General features: G+C 44.4%; 1 protein-coding gene across 7 annotated transcripts in view; it reads right to left on the reverse strand.

Annotated features, from left to right (window-relative positions):
• PCLO (piccolo presynaptic cytomatrix protein) overlaps window positions 1–21,852 on the reverse strand; it is a 540,429-nt gene that overhangs the window by 493,277 nt on the left and 25,300 nt on the right. The window lies entirely within an intron of this gene.

The raw sequence follows: 21,852 nt of genomic DNA on the forward strand, positions 1-21,852 counted from the left end.
AGGCAACAGCAGAATAGATCTGTCAACAGCAAGTAAGAGTTTTTATCTGAATGTAAACAGTACATGAAAAATACATTTAAAGATGTGACAAAACTGGAAAAATGCATTAGTGTAAAGATTGTTTTTAGCTAGCAGTATCCCTCTATACTTAACCACCAGCAACATGATATATTTAAAATCAAAATTTCTGAAATTAGAGCAAATCTTCCTGTTCCACTTCCTCTGTATACAGGGAATTTCCTAAATACCACAATTCTGCTGCATGGAGAGAGGAGGCTAGGTAGAGGAACTCTGCATGCCACATAAGTAGAAGCACTATACAGGTTGAATTCTCAGGTTCTGAAGGGAAATCACTCTCCTTCTTGAGACCAAGTGCATACCAGAAGCAATTATTAAACTACAGAGATGGAGGATAAGCAGCACAGAATTAAGGAGTAGGTGAAGAATTTAAGATACCACATTGGATAGCCAACTCTGTAAATAGTCACTGTCCATGAGATAATGCTCTTTTAATAACTCACTTCCCCCCAGATGAAAAAAAACAAGTGTGCCAGGAAGAACCCAAATGGGTCTGCATATCATACAGAAATAAATATTGTTCATTCAAAAACAACATATCTGCAAGACTTCACAAAGATAACAGTAGAGAACCAGATCTTAATTAATAAATGACCATCTGAATATTCATGTATGTGCAAAGATATTATATTTTCATCATATGGATTACTGACATGGTAGATTACATAGTGAGGCTACAGCAGAAGTCTAATGAAAATCTCTAGTAAATACATCTCAGCAATATTCCAGTCTCATTGCAAATGGCACTGTAGAGGGTTGCCAGGTGTTTAGATTTCGACCAGAACGCCCAGTAGATCCACAAGGGTCATTTAGGAATTGAGAAGTGCAAACAATGAGCAGAAGAGGTGCTGTTTTGGCCACAGATCAATCACAGCATTACTTTTCAAGCTTAAATACAAGCCATGCAACCTCGAAATACAAGGCACTGAGACCTCATCCAGTTCCACAAAAGCCTTATGAGAAGGTAGACACTGACTTATTTACCCGGCAATCAAAGGATTATTTAATAGTCACAGATTATTATTCTGTGTATCCAGAAATTTGCAAACTGCACAATACTAATAGTAAGTCAGTGATAGCTGGCATGAAGGGAATCTTCTCCAGACATAGAATTCCAGATGAAGTCTTTAGCAAAAATGGGCTGTAATTCTCCAGTGCAGATTTTAGGCAACTTGCAATAGATTTGGATTTTCATCACAAAACATCAAGTCCAAATTACCCCCAATCAAATGCACTTGTAGAAAGGGCTATACAGACAGTAAAGAACCTTATGAGAAAGACTTTTGACAGTCATTTGTATAAAGGGTTACTTTACCAAAGTATACTCCAAAAGAATGGCTTTTCTCCACCTCAGCTGTTCATGGGAAAAAGGATCAGATCTAATTTACCAATTACTTGATTCTCATAACAGTGAAACCATATAGAATACGAAAGAAAATCAGAAGTGGATGCAGAAATATTTTGACAAATGGGCCAGTGACCTCCCAGGTGATAGAGTGTGCCTGAGGAATCACATCTCTAAAGGGCTAAAGGGGTACCATTAAAGAACAGCTGCATCTAAGGTTTTATGTAGTCCAGACAGACCAGGGGGACACATTTCAGCATAATCAAAGGGATCTATAAGTAATCCCAGAAAGCTCCAACACACTGACAGTAGATGTGGACTCTGGCATTTCCTGTCTGACTGATGCTTTATCATCAACACATAAAGGAGAAATTGTCAAGGAACAAGAGGATAATTCAGGCTCTAATTAAAGGCTGATACAGAGAAGATCAGAGCAGGAGATTAAATATCCTGAAAGACTCACAGAGACTTGCTACTCTGTCTGGAGAAGCTGTATTTGAGGAAAGTGAGTGGTAAAGACTCACTTGAGAGTGATATGCTGGTAATAAAAGACGATTACTCACCTTTGTAACTGTTGTTCTTCGAGATGTGTTGCTCATATCCATTCCAATTAGGTGTGCGCATGCTGCATGCACGTTCGTCGGAAGATTTTTACCCTAGCAACACTCAGTGGGCTGGCAGGTCGCCCCCTGGAGTGGTGCCGCTATGGTGCCGGATATATACCCCTGCCAGCCCATCCACCCCTCAGTCCCTTCTTGCCAGCTACTCCAACAGTGGGGAAAGGGGCGGGTTTGGAATGGATATGAGCAACACATCTCAAAGAACAACAGTTACAAAGGTGAGTAACCGTCTTTTTTTCTTCGAATGCTTGCTCATATCCATTCCAGCTAGGTGATTCCCAAGCCTTACCTACGTGGTGGGGTTGGAGCGAGACGTTGCGGAATGTAAGACCGCTGAGCCAAAGGCGGCATCGTCTCTGGACTGCTGGACCAATGCGTAGTGCGATGCAAAGGTGTGGATGGAAGACCAGGTAGCCGCGCGACATATTTCCTGGATGGGAACATGGGCCAGGAACGCAGCAGATGAGGCTTGAGCCTGAGTAGAATGGGAGGTGAGATGGCCACTTGGGACATGAGCCAAGTCATAGCATGTCCGGATACAGGATGTCACCCAAGATGAAATCCATTGGGAAGAGACTGGCATGCCCTTCATGCACTCTGCCACAGCTACAAATAGCTGAGGCGAACGTCGGAAGAGTTTGGTCCTCTCGATATAAAAGGCGAGAGCCCTGCGGACATCCAGAGTGTGCAGTTGTTCCCGATGCGATGAGTGTGGTTTCAGAAAAAAAAAACGGTAGAAAGATGTCCTGATTAACATGGAAGGCAGAGACCACCTTAGGGAGGAATGCCAGGTGCGGTCGCAGCTGTACCTTGTCCTTCTGGAATACCGTATACGGGGGATCCACAGTCAAAGCTCAAAAGTTCTGAGACTCGCCTATCCGAGGTGATAGCGACGAGGAAGGCTGTCTTCCAGGACAGGTACAGCAGCGAGCATGTGGCTAGAGGCTCAAAGGGTGGACCCATAAACCTAGCTAATATGAGGCTTAGATCCCAGATAGGGGTTGGGCTCCTGATCTGAGGCTAGAGCCACTCCAAGCCTTTGACGAATCTGGAAACTATAGGGTGAAAAAAGATAGAACTGCTACTTTCCCCAGGATGGAAAGTGGAAATAGCTGCAAGATGCACCGTTATCGAAGAGATCGCCAGGCCCTGCTCCTTGAGGGACCATAAATAGTCCAAGATAATGGGGACCGATAAACTTTCTGGGATAAAGTCATGCTGGGCGCACCAGTGAGAGAAGCGCATCCACTTGGCGAGATATGTCGTCCGCGTGGAAGGCTTTCTGCTTCCCAGCAGAACCTGCTGCACTGAGGTGGAACAACGCAACTCCGATTGGTTCAACCAGACAGCAGCCATGCTGTCAGATGAAGGGACCGCAGGTCCGGGTGGTGAAGCCTGCCAAAGTCCTGCGTTATGAGGTCCAGGCAGAGTGGAAGGAGGATCAGGTCTGCCAGAGAGAGGTCGAGCAGCAGGGTGTACCAATGCTGTCTCAGCCATGCCGGAGCGATCAATATTAGCTGGGCTCTGTCCCTGCGGAGCTTGAGTAGAACTCTGTGGACGAGAGGAAATAGTGGGAAGGCATAAAATAGGTAACCTTTCCATGGAACTAGGAATGCGTCCAAGAGGGAGCCTGGGGAGCGACCTTGTAGGGAGCAGAACACCTGGCATTTCCTGTTCTCTCTAGAGGCAAAGAGGTCTATGTGGGGAAAGCCCCGCTTCCGGAATACAGAATGAAAAATGTCCGGACGGATGGACCACTCATGCGACAGGAAGGATCTGCTCAGTTGATCTGCAAGTGTGTTCCGGACTCCTGGGAGAAAGGAGACTACCAGGTCTATTGAGTGGGCTATGCAGAAGTCCCACAGTTGAATCGCGTCCTGACAAAGGGAGGATGACCATGTCCCTCCCTGTTTGTTTATGTAATACATGGCTGTTGTGTTGTCCGTGAACACAGCAACACAATGGCCCTGTAGATGACGCTGGAATGCTCGGCACGCTAGTTGGACTGCTCGCAACTCCCGAGACGACCAAAGGCCTTGAGTGCGAAGGTGCCCTACGTGAGCACCCCAGCCGAGAGATGACGCGTCCGTTGTTAGGGACGTGGAGAGCTGCGGTGGATGGAACGGCAGATGTGCACGCACCAGGGATGGTGTCCGCCACCAGTCGAGGGAGCCTAGAATGCTCGGCGGAATTGTGAGTATGATGTCTATGGCACCTCTGCCCGGACGATAGGCTGAGGCAAGCCAAGTGTGAAGAGGATGCATGCGCAGTCTGGCGTGCTTTGTGACGAATGTGCATGCAGCCATGTGACTGAGGAGGCCAAGGCAAGTGCGGGCAGAAGTTGTTGGGAAGCTTTGAAGTCTTTGTACAAGGGAGACTATAGCCTGAAAATGAGGTGGAGGCAAACTGGCCGTTGCAAGAGTGGAGTCCAGCATGGCTCCAATGAAATCTATCCTCTGCGTAGGCACCAGAGTGGATTTTTCTAAACTGATTATCAGGCCTAAACGCATGAATAAGTCCTTGATGATGGTCACATGACTGGTGACTTGTGCCTCAGAGGTCCCTCAGATAAGCCAGTCGTCGAGGTATGGGAAGACATGTATTCGACGACGACGTAGGGAAGTGGCGACTACCGCCATACACTTGGTGAATACCCGAGGGGCCGAGGAGAGGCCAAAGGGAAGGATGGTAAACTGATAATGTTGATGATTCACCACAAAGTGTAGATACTATCTGTGCAGGGGGTAAATTGCAATGTGGAAATATGCATCCTTCATGTCGAGAGCGGCGTACCAATCTCTGGGATCCAGGGAAGGAATGATGGTTCCCAGGGAAACCATGCGGAACTTGAACTTTTTTATGAATTTGTTCAGTCCTCGCAGGTCTAGGATAGGCCGGAGGCCCCCTTTTGCCTTGGGGATTAGGAAATATCAAGAATAAAACCCCTTGCCCCTTAATTCCTCCGGTACCTCCTCTATAGCCCAGAGTGTAAGGAGCCTCCGAACCTCCTGCAGGAGAAGTTGCTCATGAGAGGGGTCCCTAAGAGGGACAAAGAGGTGGGTTGGGAGGGAGGGGGAGAAAGAAACTGAAGATGGTATCCAAGCTCCACCGTGCGTAGGACCCAAAGATCTGAAGTTAATTGGGACCACGCAGGGAGGAATGGGGAAAAGCGTTTGTAGAACTGAAAAGGATCCTGGGAGGCAATTGGTACACTGCTCTCGGGCACACCCTTAAAAGTTTTATTTGGGTCCCGCTGTTGGCTTGGTGGGACCGGAACTGTTACCCCCTTGAGGTCCAGACTGACATCTGCGGTTGGTAAGACCTCGTCTTCTGGTAAAGTCTTGCCTCGGCCTAGGCGGGGGGTATGGGCGCTGAGGTTGGGAGCGGAAGAACCGTCTTTGAGTCTGTGGTGTATGCATTCCCAGTGAACGCATAATTACGCAGTTGTCTTTTAGACTCTGAAGCCTAGGGTCCGTCTTTTGTGAGAACAAGCCTTGGCCATCAAAAGGTAAGTCTTATATAGTATGTTGAAGTTCAGGTGGAAGGCCTGACACTTGCAGCCATGATATACGTTGCATGGCTATTCCAGAGGCGACCGTTCTAGCTGCCAAATCGGCAGCATCCAGCGAGACCTGTAGTGAGGTCCATGCTACTCTCTTTCCTTCCTCCAGGAGTGCTGTAAATTCCTGGCGGGAGTCCTGCGGGACCAGCTCTGTAAACTTCCCTACCACGTCCCAGGTGTTGTAGCTGTACCTACTCAGGAGAGCTTGTTGGTTTGCTACCCTGAGTTTGAGACCTCCCACGGAATAGATTTTCCGTCCCAACAAGTCCATTCGCCTGGCCTCCCTTGATTTAGGTGCAGGGGCTTGTTGGCCGTGGCGCTCCTTTTCATTGACTGACTGTACAACTAATGAACAGGGAGGAGGGTGCACATATAGGTACGCATACCCTTTGGAAGGCACCACGTATTCCGTTCGACCCCTCTGGCTGTGGGCGGGGTGGATGCCGGGGATTGCCAGATGGTGTCTGCTCTAGCCTGGATCGAACGGATGAAGGGGAGAGCCACTCTAGTTGGTGTCTCTGCCGACAATATATTTATTACCGGGTCTTCCACCTCTGGAACTTCCTCTACTGGCAAGTTGATATTCTGGGCAACATGCCGCAGAAGTTCCTGGTGTGACCTGAGGTCAATCGGAGGCGGGCCCGATGATGACATCCCCACTACTGCCTCATCTGGAGAAGAGGAGGATGACAGCCCAGGGACAAGTGGGTTCTGTACTGACTCCTGATCCTGGGGGATCTCCAGAGCTGGAAGATCGTGCGGGTACGGAGTGTGAGTATGAGCTTCCTCCATACCAGCTGGGAGAGGTCTGCTAACAGTGGCCTCTGGCACACGGTGTTCTGAGGGACCAGAGCGTGATGGACCAGCGGGTTCCCCTTGGGCTTGGTGATAAGCCCAAGGGGTCCAAAAAGACCACTGATGAGGTCCCTGGTCCGGGCCATGGGTGTGAGTATCCGAGTCCCCATATGAAGCAATGTCTGAATGTGATAAGACGGATTGATGATGAGAAGGCCATGGAGAAGCTGAGGCCGACTGGACAGGGTCTCTGCGTCCATGCGATCCTTCTCTATGCGGTACCGGAAAACGGTACTGGGAGTCGTACGGTGCCAAGAGTGAGACTGGGACCTGCGACCAGCACGGTGCCGGGAGGTCGACCAGTGCTTTGAATCTCTGTGCCGAGACCGGCTAGGAGAGGCATGGTGCCGTGAGCGGTGCCGGGACCTGGACCGGTGCCAAAAGTATCGGGACAGCAACCAGGATCTCGAACGGTGCCGCGAGTACGACTGGTGCCTAGATGGAAAGTGGTACTGGGACTACGAGCGGCGTCGGGATCGATGACAGGACCGAGAGTGCCTGCGGGACCTGGATCATGACTGGCGACGTTCGGTGGCACCAGGTGAGGATGGTCTCATCATGGCGGGCTTGCCTAACGATTGAACAACCCGCATCAGCGGTGCCGGGGGTTGAGGCAGCTCGGGCTCCGTCAAGGTAATCAACTCTCATGCCGTGGAGAACATCTCCGGCGTGGAGGGCACGATAAGCTCAACCACGGCGTGTGACGGGGAGCTGCCAGGCAACGGACTCGATAGTTCTTGTGAAACCGGAATCAACGGTGCAGAAGACTTCGGTGCCGCGGCAGTTGGCGGTGCCGGGCGGTCCGACTTAGTTGTATACTCTCACTGCGGTGCAGATACAGGAGCCGCAGGAGTCTTATGCTTCTTGCTCCTTGGGGAGAGAGAGCGGTGCCAGGCAGGAGCTTGGGCCGGTGAAAGCTGGTGTCGAGGAGCCTTCACTGCAGCCATGCACTCCGGTGCGGAGGAGGCACTTGTCCCCGGTGCCGCAGTCAGTGCTGAAGATGGAGGAGTTAGAGCCGCCTCCATCAAAAGTTGCTTTAGACGAATGTCACGTTCCTTTTTCATCCGGGGCTTGAAAGCCTTGCAGATGTGGCGCTTGTCTGCAAGGTGGGATTCACCCAAGCACTTTAAACAGGAGTCATGAGGGTCTCCTGTGGGCATCGGCCTATGACAGGCCGAGCATGGTTTGAAGCCCGGTGAACCGGGCATGGGCCCTGGTACCAGATGAGGAGAAGGGGCTAACCCCCGATCTCCCTTAACTATATACAATAACTACTACAAAGAACTACTAAAAATAGACTAACTAGAACTATAGAAATTCGAATTATATACACAATAACTATAAAAATGAGCGAATAGCTAGGGAGGTGGAGATCAGCTAAGCCGTGCCCCACTGTTCCAACGACCGACAAGGGGCGGTAAGAAGGAACTGAGGGGTGGATGGGCTGGCAGGGGTATATATCCGGCACCATAGCAGCGCCACTCCAGGGGGCGCCCTGCCGGCCCACCGAGTGTTGCTAGGGTAAAAAACTTCTGACAAACGTGCACGTGGCATGCACACACCTAACTGGAAGGGATATGAGCAAGCACTCGAAGAACCTCTCCTCCCTAGGTAGTTTATACATTGGGTTTACGGAAACGTACTATATGGGTTGAGAATGTATTCCATGTTTTATTAGATAGTTGTTAGCTGCATACACACATACACACACATTTGTTTTTCTTTAAGTGAGAAGATGTAGATATATATTTTGTAGAAGATTATAATTTAAAGACGCTCTCTCATAAGGGAAAATATTATGAACACAGGAATTTGGAGAGATGCGCTGGAGGTGGGGGTAGAAACATCACATGGCTGCGAGCAGCAGTTCACAGAGCTGTTCTCCAGTTTGTTTTATTAAAGTTTTATTCCTTTCTCATTCCCTGATTTATTTAATGAACCCCAAGATCATTACAGGCACAGCAAGCCAGAAACTTCCGACCAAAATTATTTTGAGACTGTATTGTTTTCGGTATACATTTTGAGCACCAGTCTATATAGATAAAAACCAAAACCCAAACAAACAACTTCACAATGACTCCTTCTAGATCAGTGCTTCTCAAAGCTAGTCCACCACTTGTTCAGGGAAAGCCCCTGGCGGGCTAGGCTGGTTTGTTTACCTGCCACGTTTGCAGGTTCAGCCGACCATGGCCCCCACTGGCAGCGGTTCGCCACTCCAGGCCAATGGGAGCTGCGGGAAGGGCGGCCAGAACATCCCTCGGCCCGCACCACTTCCCGCAGCCCCCACTGGCCTGGAGCCACGATCGGCTGAACCTGCAGACATGGCAGGTAAACAAATCAGCCTGGCCTACAAGGGGCTTTCCCTGAACAAGCGGCAGACCAGCTTTGAGAACCACTGTTCTAGATGATAAAGCCACTCTGCCTACTGAAAAGCTAAATGAGGCACTACATGCAACACCAAACTAACCATACACATAGGAATAATCTAAGTATTACAATTACACACAGAGACACACACAGGCAGAAAGATTTTGCAGTCAACTGAGTTGTTTCAATAAGAAAGAAAGAAAAAAAAAGTTTTCCCAGATCTGCTATAAAATATATATCTTACATACTGGCTGTAATAAACAGATAGCTAAGGGTTAATGTCTCTTTCACCTATAAAGGGTTAACAAACAGTGACCTGCAAACACCTGACCAGATGACCAATCAGGAGACAAGATACTTTCAAATCTCATGGAGGGAAGCCTTTGTTTGTGGGTTTCGGTTTGGCTTTGTTCTCTCTATGTCCTGGATGGGGCTAGAGGTGCAACCAGGTTTGTGCCAATCTCCCTGCTACAGTCTCTTATCTATTCAGAACTGTGAGTAAGAAAAGGCGGTCATAGTCTTTTAATTTGTTTTTTTTTCATTTACATATGTGTACTTGCTGGAAGTAGCTTAAATTGTGTTTCTGCTGGAGAAAGTTTCTTTCTATTGTTTATAAGTTGAAAGACCCTGTAACTGTTTACCATCTAAATTGCAGAGATAAACCTTTTACTTTTTTTCTTTTTTCTTTATTAAAAGCTTTGCTTTAAGACCTGTTTGAGTTTTCTCCTAGTTAAGGCTCAAAGGACTTGAGTCTGTGTACTCACCAGGGAATTGGTGGGAGAAAGGAAAGGAAGGAGGGAAAGATAAATTTGTATTGCCTCTGGGTGAGGGGGAGAGAGAAACTTGATCTCTCTCTGTTGTGTTTCAAGGAATTGATATCAGGCGATCTCCTAGTGTTCCCAGGGCGGGAAGGAGCTGGGAGGAAGAAGGGAGGGGGAAGGGAATGGTTTATTTCCCTTTGTTGTGAGACTCAAGGAATCTGGGTCTTGGGGTCCCCTGGGAAGGTTTTGGGGGGACCTGATTGGTGGCAGCGCTATCAGATCTAAGCTGGTAATTAAACTTAGGGGAATTCATACTAGTACCCATATTTGGACGCTAAGGTCCAGAACTGGGAATTATACTTGACACTGGCGAAAGGCCCCAACAATTCATCCTGATTCCTCTTATTATAATGATAATAATTAATAATTATTTTCTACTGAGTATGAAGTAAAGTGCTATACACAGTCCCATCTACAGTGTCAAACTTTGCCATTAACTTTGATGAAATTGTATGATGGAAACGTATACTGATTTCTACAATAAAAGATCAGTTTGTTTAACTCAGTTACCTTATAGATAGAAGTGGAGTTCCAAAGCAGAAAATCAGCCTGAAAATGTACTCTATTTTTTTTAATTAAGAACTGAAAAAAATATTTACAGTTTTCTGACTAGCTGGAATTGTTTAGTAACTCTGTGCGTCTGCTAGGACACAACTCCCAAAATAATTCCACTGGTTGAGGATATAAATTAGAAGACAAGTCTCTTGTGCTCAGTTTAATATTTCCTTACATAACAACTGGACTATTTACAATAGTAAGTCAGCTGGATAAAAACCCAAGACATTAACCTAGGAGAGCTCTAAAAACAGAAGACCACCATATGGTCTATTGAGCCCTGTCCTCAGAAGCCCAGGCTACCTCACTGTCTCAGCATCTGGATTAACCCCCAGAATGCAATTAGTGACTAACATATTGTTATTGTTCCACCCAAAAACATGCTTGGGACCCTCAAAAATGGACACACACTACCTTATTTCCTTTTGTTGATGACTGTAATAAAATATAATAATTTCATTCTACTCCAACCATCCTTTGTGTAAAGATATTCTGCCTGAATGCCTAGATATTGCTAATCCTTCCTTCAGCATCTGTCCATGACCTCTTGTTTTCAAATACTATAAGACAGCATCTCAAACAGCTTACTGGCATGAATCTAATCCTCTCTTTTCCACTTCACTTTAATGACATAAGAATTCCCTGTCCCCAATTATATTGGCCAAATCAATCTTCTTCATAAGTAACATTCTCCCAAAATCCTGAATCATTTTGGTTTTGGTCCACAGAACCTTCTCAATTTCCACAAAATCCTTCCAACAATAGTGGTCACAGTTACACAGGCAATTTCAAATAAGTTTCTTATTCTTTATATAACATAGTGTCAGAATATCTCCTCTGTATATCTCCTCTCTCTTTACATCCTAAGATTCCCCTCATATTTTTACTGTTATTATTCATCATGCAGATGGTTACTAATATTGAAATACTGCTCTTGATTACAAGCGCACAACCTTACTGGGTGTAAAAGGGTGCAATACTGGTTGCCAAGTGCTTTTCTGGATTTATATTGTACACACAATTAACATTTCTTTATTAACTTATTGTAGTAAATTTTGATGAGCACTACTAGCCTCTTGGCTGGCCCAGTGTAATATGAAATGTTAACTGCGTGTGCTAACTGGGACTTATTAACTACTTTGACAACACAGACTGTCTTGTGGGAAACAAGATATGACCCCAGTGAATGTACATGCATGTTACAGTAGAACTTCTTGTCAGAGTTTTACTAGATATACAAAGCCATCTTATCGGTCCCAGTAATTTAACTATAAAAGATGGATACCAGTCCTTTACAAGTTGGATAGAAAAGAGCACGTATGCTTACAATGCATAAAGAGGTGACTATGTGAGTCCATGAGAATTAGCAATTGTCAAGAAGTCTGGCTGTAGGTTTCAGACACATCAAAGTCTCATCACAGATATCATGCCCCAACCATGTCCTTTGTATTTCTTCCCAGGAAGAGTGCAGGCTGTTCATTTTGCTTATGGGGAGGTTACAACATCAATAAGACACTCCATGATGCGTCTATGGCAAGACCAGCAGTAACCAAATCTTCTCTCAGTCCTGTGATACTTTAAAGATTTTGTGCTATTTATTTTTCTGGTCATGTTAGAAAGATAACTTGGGACTGTGCATGTGTATATTATTAATGCAGCTGGATGTTTAAAGGTGCTCAGAACCTTTGAAAAATAAAACCTCTGAAAAGTATCTCAATTCAGACACCCAAAAAGTGGGGCATCCAAAATCACAAGTCATTTTTGAAAAAATAGGTCATGGTATCTTACAGAGTCTCCTCTGTTTTGATTATCAAAGCGTATGATGCCTAGACCAGTTTTTAAAATGCCTAAAATCAGCATTTTTGTTTCTTTCTCAAGACAATATGAACTAAAATTATGCATTCACTTGAGGTGAAAGACAAGAAAGATCCTGTAACAAAAGAAAAGCTGTAGGAAAAAATACCTTAAAATGTTAATATAAACATAAAAAGTTCATTGGGTGCTGTCAAGCTTAGATACAACAAGCTAAGCTAAGACTTTAGAAAATTTCTTTAATAATGGCAGCATGATGCAAATTCCTGATGAAATAAAATAGAAGAAAATCACCTGGCTTAAGGCCAAATCAGTAATTCTTCAGATTATCTACTTTAGGTTTCAGACCTCATCTTGTCCCTCACTAATGCTCTAGTCTGTCTGATGTTCTAACAGCAGGGAAAAAAACTAGACTGCAAGATCAGCATTTAAAGCCTTATGCCAATCAAGTGTTCTTCATCTTGAAAAGTGCTAAGAAATCGACAAGATCTACAGGTGAAGAATTCAGTGTATATGAATTCCTTCTGGATATGGAGAATTGCCAGCTAGACAGGAGCAGTACATATATGAAATGTATTAGTGCAGCAGTCATCTCTTCGGAGTTCATACTAACAACAAACATTACAACACTAATAAAAGCCATCTGGCCTTGTGTAGCTTTACATCTCCACCCCGCTGTCTATATCTACAATGTTTAGTCACTCCTGCAGTTCTGGGTTCTGGAAGGCAAAATGGAAACTTTTAGAAGCAGAGGAAGCAAAAGAAAAAGAATTAAGAGGCTAACACTAGCAAAAGATCAAATACCTACTTTGAGAGACACTGTCAGTCTTTTTTAGAGTCTAGATTTAGTCCCAGATTTCCTCCTCATCGCTAAAATCCAAAGGACGTGCCAGGGAGAAGGAATTTTTTTTGCAAGAGGAGGGCAGATATCCTTGTGGAGAAGGCACTGAACTAGAAATCAGAATATCTGAGTTCAATTCCAAACTGCATCACAAGCCACAATCGGTCTCTGTTTCAGTTTACCTTCTGTTAAACGAGGATAATGTTTCCCTGCTTGCAAAGAGGTTTCTGAGGGTTGTCAAAGATTGGTGACTGCATGGTGCTCGGATACTACAGGAGGCCATAAAAGTACTGAGATAGCAATCAATCATTCTTAATTTTTTCCATTGAGACTTGCTCTGTCCTCTCCCAGCACAGGGTTCCCCAAACCTACACTGATCTTAGTGGATTTTGGTGCCCTAGTGCCTTTGCATTATCTCTTCCAGTGAGTTGCCCATAGGGCACTGCTTACAAGTACCCATAGGCAGTAGCCCTTAGAATCTCCATTAAAAGAGAGGATTCTGCTCAGAAGTTTGTCCACACTTAGGCTGCATTAATTTCTGAGTGGATTCCCAGTAGTGCTAGGAAGGAGATACACAGAACTTCTGGGTCCCTTGCTCCAGCCCACCTCCACCAACACCCCAGCTACCCAAACCTCGCAAAAGACTCTTGGCAAAGTCTGTGGGGAAGGGAGGCTGTTGTTCCTCCTTCACACCAAAGGGTGAAATCCAATCAAGTCCTCAACTGCTTTTTTACTGTTTGTCCTGAAACATCATTGAGTTCACTCACCCAGGATATGAGAATACCCTGTTTAATTTCTCCCTCAGCCTGAGGAGGAGAAAGCAGTAGAACATGAGTCTCCCACCTCTCAGGTCAATGCTCTAACCACTGAGCTATGAGGTATTCTGGTTTGCATTTCTCAGTCCCTCCTGTTGAAGCTGTTCCACGGTGTATAAATAATTAAGTATGCACTGGGCCAGAGAAAGAGAGAATTACTTTAGAGTCCAGTGGTCTGGGCACTCACCTGAGAGGAAGAGGGAGGAACTGAACCCACAGGGAAAAATTGCAGCCAAGCTCCCCGCTCCTCGCCTCCTTCTCCCTCCCTCCAGGAGGGAGGGGGGAGGAGCAGGTATGTGGTGTGCTCAGGGGAGGAGGCGGAGAAGAGGCAGGGCAGGGGTGGGGACGTGGGTAAAGGGGGTGAAACGGGGGCTGGGCAAGGGCGGTGAAGGGGAGTGGGTGAGCACCTACCCAGCAGAGGGGAAGTCGCTGTCATGGGGTGAGTCGTGGGTGAGCAGTGGGATGGGGGACTGAGGAGGTACGCAGCAAGCCAGTAGCAGGCCAGGGGATGCGGAAGGGCACAGTGTGGGGGGGGGGGGGAGCGGAGAGGGAACGGGACCTGGGGCAAAGCCTGGGAGGAGCAGGAGTGGACTGTGGGCAGGGCTGATGGCACCCCAATGTGTCCCGATATTTTAGTGTGGTGATCTGGCACCCTATCCATTAGCTGGAATCTGAAGCTAGACAAATGCAGACTGGAAATAAGACATACATTTTTAACAATGAAAGTAATTAACCATTGGAACAATTTAACATAGGACATGGTGGATTCTCCATCACTGGCAATTTTTAAATCAAGATTGGATGTTTTGCCTAATAAATATGTTCCATGAATTATTTTAAGGAAGTTCTATGACCTGTGTTATACAGGAAGTCAGACAAGATGTTCACAATGGTCCTTTCTGACCTTGGAATCTATGAATTAGTTCTTTCAATTGTATATCTGTTTTATAAAAATATGGACAAACATCAATTGCTCAGTCATGAAGGTATTTTAACACAAACTACACTGTCAAAGTTCATTATGAAATGTGGAATACTTGATATGGTGTAAAATTAATTTCATTTTTGTGCTGATAATGAAGAAAGGTTTTTGTTTTTTTGATTAATTCTGCATATTATGTGATTGGTTATTTTTTATGTGGCTCAAATGCAAGATACAGTCTTTTGTAAAAGGAATTTTAAAATTCTCTTGATTATAAATGGACTTCAGTGGGAATTTGGAAAATAGGAATCACCATCTGGGTTAGATCAAGAGCCATCTACACCAGAATCCTTTCTCTGAGAGTGGCCGGTACCAATTGCTTCAGAGAAAAGTACAAGAAACCCTGCTGTAGGGGTTATGGGATTATGGAAAATGCCCTGTTAGCACCAAAAGTTAGAAGTTTATGTCTTGAAGCATGAAGGTTTATATTCATTGCAAAACTTTATTTTTTTCATGTTTTGTATTATAACTCTGGGTGCTCTCATTGCCCAAATAAATGGCTGAACTTTGAATCCTGCTAAGCTCTTTGCTTTTATGATATCACCAAGTTTGCTGCGGAAGGACTTCACAATGTAGCCACTTTCCCCACTCCCTTCACCATTGTTTTATTTTGGGAAAGATCATTATTTATGTGTTAATGTTAATAAAGTCTAGTAAATACAAGTGGGGGCCCAAGGTAGCAAAAACATTAAAATTCCATTTATTAGTCAAATTGTAGAATTTTACACAGAAGACAACTCCATCAAATAAGCCTAATAATAAATATTCCTTTCCCCTATTTAAAGATTGTCATATGCAAGCTGTCTTCATGCACATATCCCTCTCTTAGAATCACAGTTCCTTTACAGGTTTTAGAAATTACATCCATTTTCCCAAAAAATTCTCCCAAACTTATTTTCAATTCCAAAAATATTCTTCTTACCACTTTTATAATAAATTCTTTCACAGACGGAACCATTTCTTCCTTCCAATATCTATGGATAATTTTACAGCTATCAAAAGACTAAAGAACTCTAGGTCTGTTGTTCCCTTGGCATTTCTATTAGATTAGACATACTGCATATGCTAACATTATATACACACCACAAATATCATTTTGCTTCCTTTTTTGTTCATAGGCTGTGAGATTATATTAAGATGTTATATTTATAGTGGATCCATCCTGATTCTATGATTTTAATGTCCTAGCTTTTCCCTCCGGATGTTTCTAACTCACCTTTCTTTTTTGACAATCCTCCTTGTAGTTTATTGCAACACTATTTAATGACAGGATGCCTCTCTCCTGCCATCCCCCCTATCCACCCCCCAGCAGCATGTCAATTACATTAGCCACCCAGTTCTGATCCTGTTCTGTATTTTCTCAAAAGCCACACTGAGCTTTAAATGCACAAAATGGTCGTTGCTACTGTCTTCATTTCTGAGCTTTGACAGTTGCAATTTTCTTGTATTCTGTTACTAAAAATAGAACTACTTCCAACTACCTGAGCTGGAAACCCACAGGAAAGCTAATTAAACAGTCAGTAAACAATGCTCCTCCCCATTGTGTAAATGGTAGGATAAGAACACTGGCTCAGATCTGAGTTAATGCACCAGATTTATGTGCCCCTGCAAGTCTTTGAAATCTATCAAGTGTCATTTAATTATTCTTTGTTGTTTACTTCACAGATAAATTACCATTTAGGTCAACAAATGAGAAAAAAAGAGCAATCACTTTTTTTTTTTAAAAAGGCAATCTGGGCCATACCCTGGGTTTGTAAACATCAGTGCAGCTACATTGATATCAGTGGAACTTTGCTGATTTACACCTACTGAGAGACTGGCCCTGTAGGTTTAACTGGAGCTCATCAGCACAGGAATTGTTTTCAGTGGATTCAGAAAAGGAAATACTCTTTAAAAGGTGAGGTGCTGTCACATAACGACAGGAACAAATATCCTTTATTATAAACAGGCATCTCGCTCGCTCTTAATTATCAGCCACCCTTGTCCACAGCATGATACCAGGCTGCTTGTTGGATATGGATGAGTTAAAAGTACTCAGCGACTGAAATACACTGGTTGGTTAGATTTTCCTGAATATTTGTCAACTCAATACGTTTTTTCTTGCTCTTTGAGCCCCACTGTGCACCTCTTAAATGGGGCAGGATCAGAATCACTCAAACACATTTGCATAGATGCTGCCTTCATTCCTGCGTCACCCTCCAGGCCCTTCTCTATTACCCATACCCAAAGCTTTCCCTCTAGTTTCCCAAGTGATGAAAGGACACATCTCATGTTTTGACAGGTACCAGGTAACAATTCATAGACTGATGCACAACCACCAGTAAGAACCGCCCTGGTGCATTAGCAACTGCAAAATAAAGCTCATTTTAGGACTGATGTTGCATTGTTTTCTGACCCAAAACCCATCCTGACTTCAGTATAAAGAGGCAGAAGGATTTTTTTAAAAAGAAAAGATACAGACTTTAAAACAGCAGAATTTGGTCTTTCCAGATTAGAACTCAGAGAGTAAGCAGGGTCGCCTTACCATGAGGTGAACTGAGGCGGCCGCCTCAGGTGCCAGACTGGGGTGGGGGGAGGGAGGAGAGGGGGGAAAGGGGAGGGAGGTGCCACTAGGACCCAGAGTATAGAAAATTGTGACTGCTGCTGGTACATATGTATTCTTTTTGCTCCAGATGCACAGAGATGGTGGAGTGCTGTGCTGGAGGAAGGAGGGCACAAGAGACGTAACAGGCAGGCAGGAGAAAAGGTGAGAGGGAATAACAGAAAGCTGCAGGGAGAGAGCAGAGGAGGAGCCTATTATGTACCTCTCTAGAACACTTAGGAGCCTGGACTGATTAACACCAGCTTCTCAGGGAGCTTCCTATTTTCTGTTGCTTCCCTGAACCCACATGAGGAGAAAAGGCAGTCAGCTGAAGCAGCAGGAGCCAGTTAGGCCCTTAAGACGCTGACATCTGCCTTCACTCAGGCCCTGCAACTAGCCTGCTTATTTGTCCCCTTCAACTGAGTGTTGAGAGCCAATATAGCTAGCACAGAACAGCAGTCATGAGTGAAAGAAGAAAATGCCCCTCTGGGGCAGCATTCAGAAAAAGAAAGCAAGTAAAGGAAGCTTTTCTATCTAAGCAGGAAGGAGCTCTCCTGAGATACATAGACACATATGTTCACGGTGAGCCTTCCAGCCCCAGTGAGGATGTGAGTGGTGATCTTCCAGTTAGAGTACAGGTGACCTGGCAGCTACTGCAGCACCCATATCTCCATCTCAAATGGATGTAACCATGCACATTCCTGAAGAAAAGTGTAGATCAGAGAAGAGTGTGGTGGAGGCGCAAGAAACAGCTGCTGCTGAGTTTAGTTCCTTAAGGTCTAGATGATCCAGGACTGTGGACCCACTTGAGCAGTAGCCTGAGGGACTTCCTTGTACGGCATGGGCCACAGCAAGTGAAAAACTTCATGTTCCCCAGAGACAATGAAAACAGAAGTTTCCATCCAACACATTACTGGCGTGAAATCCACAATGGTGACAAAGTGGAGAGGCCATGGCTTATGTACTCATAAACCCAGAATGCTGCATACTGTTTTTCTTGCAAACTCTTCCAGTCTAATGTTCCAAAGACAGGAAAAATCTGGCTAGAAATCTGGCATGCCATGAGAAGACAATAAATCACCAGAGAGCATTCCACAGGCGGAAAGAGCTTGAGACGAGACTAAGGTTAAAGGCCACCAGAGATGATCAGCATCAAGAGAAGATTGCATTAGAGTCTCTTTACTGGCAAAATGTTCTGAAAAGGCTCATTGCCACTGTGAGAATGCTTGTTACCCAAAACCTCGCACTGCGTGGCACTTCAGATCAGCTGTATGTGCCAAACAATGGAAACTTCCTTAAAATTGTGGAGCTGATGGCAGAGTTTGATGCTGTACTCCAGGAGCGTCTAAGAAGAGTCACTACCCAAGAAATGTACACACACCACTACCTTGGAAAAACAATTCAAAATGAGATCATACAGTTACTGGTAACAAAAGTCAAACAGAAGATTGTGGAAAACCTGAAGTCAGCAAGATATTACTCTGTTATACTGGACTGCACACCTGACATGAGCCATATGGAATAAATTACTTTAATGGTGAGTTTTGTAACAACAACAGAATCTAGTGAAAATGTCCCTGCAATGGTGACTGTCTCTACAATTTATTGACATTGATGATATTACTGGAGCTGGTATGACAAATGTGCTTCTTAAAAAGCTGGAAGATACAGAAATTGCGATAGCTGACATGAGAGGTCAGGGCTACGATAACGGTGCCAACATGAGAGGAAAGAACAGAGAAGTGCAGACATGGATCCGAGCGTTAAACCCTAGAGCTTTTTTTTGTCCCATGCAGTTCTCATTCACTGAACTTGGTGGTCAGTGATGCAGCATCAGCTTCTAGTGAGGCTGCTGAATTTTTTAATGTAATTCAAAGCATCTATGTATTTTTCTCTGCATCAACTCATCAATGGCAAATTTTGAAGCAACATCAGGGAACATCCTCTCTGACACTGAAACCATTGAGTGCCACATGATGGGAAAGTCGAGTGGAGGCGATAAAACCTATCAAACACCAAACTGGGAAGACAGATGATGCCATAGTTGCCATTATGGAGGAAAATGCTATGACAGGAACTGTTCATGGGAGAACAGTGGCAGAGGGAAATGAAATCACCAGAAACATACATAACTTCAAATTGCTGTGTGGCTCAGTGTTGTGGCATGACATACTGTTTGAAATAAATGTTGTAAGCAAGAGACTCCAAGGTGTTGACCTTGATATATGTGGAGCAATGGAACAACTGGACAAAGCAAAGTCATACCTACAGTGTTATCGGTCAGATGAGGGATTTCAAAATGTTCTTAAGAGTGCACAGACATTGGCACACTGAAGCTATTTTCCCACCCATTCAAGAAAATACAAGAGTCACTGAACATGACATTTTGATTACGAAGCACAGGATAATCCCATAAGAGACCCCAAAGAACAATTCAAAGTTGAATTCTTTAACCAGGAGCTAGATTGTGCAATATAGTTAGTTGAAGAACTTTTCATGCAGCTCAAGGAACACAGGAGTATATTTAGGATGTTATATTCCAAAACTCCTCACTATACCTGAAGAAGACCTACACCAGCAATGAAGGGCACTAGAGACAGTGTTGACACTTGATGACATGGGCAATATTGATGCGAGTGATTTAGGTGATGAACTGAAAGCCCTTTCAAGATATATTTCAGAATATATGAATATTTTGGAGTTGATCCTGCTGAAATGTATGTGCACAAATAAGATGACCATCCTCTTTACAAGTGCTCTGTGCATACTTCTAAAACTTCCTGTAACAGCTGCTAGTGGAAAACACAGCTTCTCCAAGCTGAAGTTAATAAAAACACATCTACGCTCCACAATGACACAGGAGAGGCTGGTCGGCCTTGCAACCATCTCAACAGAGCATGAGCTGGCCCAGACTGTGGACCTTCAGGAGCAGTTCAAATCTTTGCAACCAAGAAAGCACCACTTTGATTATGCAAACAAATAAAAATGCCACTGTTTACTGGGCAGACAAGAAAAGTTACATTTGCTGTTCAGGCATTTAAAGTTAAGTGTTACTTTTGAACAAGGCATTTTAAGTTGTTAGTTCTCCTTTACTGAGGTAGGTAGCAGAGAAGTACCATGAGAGGAGGAGAACAGGAAGAAGGCAGAATTGAGATCTTTCAAAGTTTTGGCCCAAGTGAGGGGGCATGGGGGCATCATTTGAGCTCCCGACCTCAGGTGCCAAAATGTTGTGGGCCGGCCCTGAGAGCAAGGATAAAAAGAGAGTGTGTGTGTTAAACAGAGGGAGTGAAATTTCCCTCATGATCTCATTCTAACAACTATGAGCATTCCTTCCTCTGATCCCTATGTAAAACAGTCCTGTCCCCACTTCCAAAATAGTTGCTGGAGTATGTGAATTTGGTAATAAACAATCTGATTAGCTGTTTGTCCCTTGATAGAGCACATCACACTCCAGCTGTACTGAGCACTACAGTTACAGAATGAATACAATGCTAACTCTCATTATATTACTTGCAATTTTCACGATTTCAGGTGGTTTGTGTGTCTGGATTACTTGAGCTTCCTCATGATTTTTTGCCCAATGGAAAAGGATTACCACCTCCCATTCTTCTCAAGGGGACAGAACCTTGCATTCTCTTCAAAATCTGTGGCCAGGGAGGAGACAAAGACATTTAGCTAGAGCGGCTTGCTAAATGAGGGAGGGAAGTAGAGGAAAGAAGCAAATAAGATGGACACCATGGGCTATGAGTAACAGAGAAGGGCTTGGGGGGGTAACATAGAAATGGGACCGCAGCTAAGGAAATTTTCAGTTCAGGAAGGAAAACAGACAAAGGAATGTGGGAAAGAGGAAGACAACTGGGTGGGAAGGTGAGACACATAGGGGAAAACAGACTACAGGGGAAGAAAATTAGAATGTGAGGTGCTGGATATTGTGAGAGGGAGGGACAGAGATAATAACGGGCAGGAAACTGAGCAGAAATGGAAGGAGACTTTGAAGGGAAGAGAATGTGAGGGTGAATATTAAGGGGAGCAGAAAGGGAGATATAGGTGAAAGGAATACTAGGAGGCTGACAGGAGGAGTCCAGGTGGGAAGGTTGGACAGTGATAAGGGAGGAAAACAGGAAATAGCATGCCAGTTTCCCACCTGAAGTGTTAGGAGAAGGTACATGGAACCAGCAGTCCACACACATTGAATGATCTTTTCTTTTCAGTATTCTTCCTATTTATCCTACTCATGCTATGGCAGTGATGTCACAATGATCTAACCCGGATAGCCATTTCTAGTTTATTTACTAGGATACCAAATACACTTAACAGTTTCTTTTCTCAGGTACTAAGTCAATTGAGTTACACACTTGAATTACCTGCAAGTATTTTGCTGGTGGTCTATTTTTACCAAGTAAAATCTTGCTAACGCAATAAGGAAAGTATGGCATTTTTCTGCCCTGCTTATAAGTTGACAAAGTTCCTCACCCCTTCCCTCTTTTTCAAAAATCCCTTGCAAGAAAGAACAATAAATAAATGATAAATGTTGCTTTTCTGGGAAGAATGGTGGTTACAAAAGTTAAACCTGTTCCAATAATTGTCTTTTGTGGAAACATTTTGCAGTATAGCTACA

This window comes from Gopherus evgoodei, chromosome 1, assembly GCF_007399415.2.
Source record: "Gopherus evgoodei ecotype Sinaloan lineage chromosome 1, rGopEvg1_v1.p, whole genome shotgun sequence".
NCBI classification, from domain to species: Eukaryota; Metazoa; Chordata; order Testudines; family Testudinidae; genus Gopherus; species Gopherus evgoodei.